The sequence below is a fragment of the Penaeus chinensis genome, chromosome 18, assembly GCF_019202785.1.
Source record: "Penaeus chinensis breed Huanghai No. 1 chromosome 18, ASM1920278v2, whole genome shotgun sequence".
NCBI classification, from domain to species: domain Eukaryota; kingdom Metazoa; phylum Arthropoda; class Malacostraca; order Decapoda; family Penaeidae; genus Penaeus; species Penaeus chinensis.
The window spans coordinates 21,878,238-21,881,801 of record NC_061836.1 but is presented as its reverse complement, the minus strand read 5'-3'; the positions used below and the strand labels follow the sequence as shown (position 1 = coordinate 21,881,801).

Below are 3,564 nucleotides of genomic sequence, written 5' to 3'. Positions count from 1 at the left end.
CTCTCTCTCTCTCTCTCTCTCTCTCTCTCTCTCTCTCTCTCGCTCTCGCTCTCTCTGTCACATTATTTTATAGCCAAAATATATGCTGCGGGTTCATATACATTGTTGCATAACGAGTTATTCATCAGATTCTAAATTTTCGCATACATGCATACACAATGTTTAACCATAATTCATATTATTCTCAGACCGTGTATTTTTGGCACTCCGCATTCTCTCCGCTGCCATTTTTTTTTAAATTTTGCTTATTCATGTAGCTATATATTGGAGCTGAAAGCTGTTCAGTCGGTAAATTTCTAGGATAATTTTTAAGTACAATAACAAAAAAATACACGCACAAACACACACACATACACGTGCGCGCGCGGGTTTTAGCATTGTTTAATTCCTTCAAATGCACTGGAAAAAAGAAACAAAGTGTTTGTAATAATGTTTTATATTTGTTTTTAGACTAATGGCGCTGCGTTACATAAGCAGCAAAGGAGGTATGTACATTACCAACGTTTCATTGAAGCATATAAAACATTTATAAATTACGCAAAAGATAACACATCGCTCAAAAATCAAATTTGACAATGACTTGCTGGGCAACTGATATGAAAAAGCGGCTTTAGGTTCGCTCTTTTGCATCCCTGACCTCATTTTTGTTTAATTGTTTAATTAAAGGGGACCTTTGTTGGATTTCACTGTATCCTGTTAGCTAAGTAAAATATTATTTTTCTTATGTATAGAATCCTCATAAATCCCTATTTTTTTAGCATTGCTATTTATATATCTTATACAATTTATCTAGAATTGTTTAATTGACAAATGTATGGGTTTTCTTATCAACACTTTCAGATGAAGAGAATCCCTCACATCAAGCGATATACATGGACTCTGGAAATACTAAAATAATCTTTTGATAATTTTCTTTGTAAAATCTCAGGACTATGTCATTATATACTGCAAAATATTTAGAGGTTAAGAGACCATATTTGATTCATGCCACCGCGCTTAAAAAGTGTAAGATAATTTTTTTTTTTCAAAAGAGCGACCCAAACTTAGTTATTAAAAATGTGTTGAGCGATGTTCTCTTTTTTTTTTTTTTACTCCATGGTATAATGCCCCTTTGTTAATTTAGCCTATACATCCATACAGTCACAGACATACACACTGCACACATACATATATACATATATATATATATATATATATATGCGATATCCTATTTTAGAGTCATTTAATACTATCTGATACTAATTCCGAGCAATTGGGCAGTTGTGCCATTTAGAAAAGGCTAGAAAGAAATAAAAAATCAAGTTACATACGTTTGAAGGATATAAAAATTGGAAAGATGTCGATATGGCTTTTTAAAACTAAAATTGCAATTTGTATAATCTCATGAGACTCTCATAGATATAGATATTTATAACCTATCTGTAATAATAATAATAGTTAGTAGGAAAGGTTTCACGGCCTTGGGCAAGCTGCTTGTAGTTGTGATACTGTCCGTTGCCAAGCGCCTCGACCAGCCGGTATCCCCCGACGCCGTGCTTGCCTGCGAAATCGCGCTGGTTCCTGCAAAGGGGGGCGGGTCGTTAACTTCAGGATTATTGCTTTTATGATTATTGTGATGGTGATTATAATAGTGATGATATAAATGATAAGGATGAGAATAGTAGTACAGATAATGATATTACTGATGATAATTATAACAACAGCAATAATAATAATGGTGATGATAATGGTGATAATAATAATAATAACAATAACAATAACAATAACAATAACAATAACAATAACAATAACAATAACAATAACAATAGCAATAACAATAACAATAACAATAACAATAACAATAATAATAATAATAATTACAATAATAATAATAATAATAATAATAATAATAATAATAATAATAATAACAATAATGATAATGATAATTTGAACATAATAGTAATGATAATGATAATAATAACAATTATAATAATAGTGACGATAACAGTGATAGTAATAATAATGAGAATGATTATAATAACAGTGATAACAATGATAAATATTATTGTTATTATTTTTATTATAATCATTACAATTATCATATGACTATCATCATCATTATCATCATGAGTGTCATTATATCATCACTGTCATTGCTATCATTAATATTATACGTGATTCTTATTAAAGTTCAAAGTTTAAAGTTTAGTTTTGATTCCATTTATTACAATGGATATTCTTGGTGTGACATACTGTCTGTTTCATTTTGCTTCTAAGTTATCCCCTGTGTGCAAGGAATGGCCGGGGTTACCATCCACTGGCGGCGAGGGATTCGAACGCAGGTCAGCAAGATTGCCAGACGAGAACGCTACCGCTGCACCACACAGTATCAGTAATAGCAGCCTTTGTACGTTGTTGATTAGTCATTAAAATAATTATTGATATCACTTAATCAGCATTATTACTGCAATATTTTATATTATTTTATTTACAACTATGATTATTATATTCGTTTACGGAGAATTGTCACTAATGATATAACTGTTGTCCTCATATTTATTGATACTAATGTCTTTGTTATCATTATTACTAGTATCATTTACAGCAATACTATTACAGCAATAGTCAGTCATAAAGCATTATGATTAATTTTAACACTAGGGTTACTTGCATTAGCAGTATAACCCCAATTGACAGTATGTTTTTGGTACAGACAATATTTTATATATTAGTTAAAGTGTATTGCGCTATGATTATCACTATTATTACTAATTCATGTAATAATAATAGTAATTGATAGTATTACTTTGAGATGGTGGATATTAGGAATATAATTTTCTTGGCATTCGTATCACACACACAAACACGCATTCAAACACGTACACGCTCGCACGCACGCATATTCGCACGCAGGCACACACACACACACACACACACACACACACACACACACACACATATATATATATATATATATATATATATATATATATATATATATATATGCTCACACTGTATTTGCCGGCGCATTAGTCGCGCCTTATTTTTATGTCTAAATGTATCAAAGAATTGCTCTGTGTTTAATACGACTTGGGCAAGGGGGCCGGACAAGTATACTGGGTAAGTTCGCTAGGCACAACCATTGTTGCTACTAATAGAATGTTTAAAACAACTCAGATAATTACAGTAATTTGTGTTAGCAATAATAAAGTATTGAAAACAAGACAGATTATCGCGGTCTGTTATCACAAAAAAAAAAAAAAAAAATTGCTTTCGATACGCCGGCAGTTATGAGAGAAGTTTACATCATCTCACTTACTTCCCTCCCCAGCATGCATGACCCACACCTGATACATGACTTACATTCTTTAATGACTGTGTTACCTTTAAGATACATTTGTTCATTATCTAAATGAAAAATGCTCCTAGAAATATGAAAGGAATGTCATCCGCCTCTCATTTACAATGAGCGGATGTCAACAAAACAATAACGCTACAATGGTATACTGTCACAGTATCATATTTCATGCAAAAAATCTTACTTTTAAATACCTTTGAATAAGCGTATGATCAAGCATTCTAAAT

At 31.6% G+C, this 3,564-nt stretch overlaps 1 long non-coding RNA gene across 1 annotated transcript in view; it reads right to left on the bottom strand.

Annotated features, from left to right (window-relative positions):
* Positions 1-420: 420 nt before the first annotated feature.
* The window catches only part of LOC125034851, a 4,156-nt gene continuing 1,012 nt past the window's right edge, over positions 421-3,564 (bottom strand). Inside the window, exon 2 of the long non-coding RNA XR_007115725.1 lies at positions 421-1,560. This is a non-coding gene — a long non-coding RNA (uncharacterized LOC125034851). The remainder of the gene's footprint in view (positions 1,561-3,564) is intronic.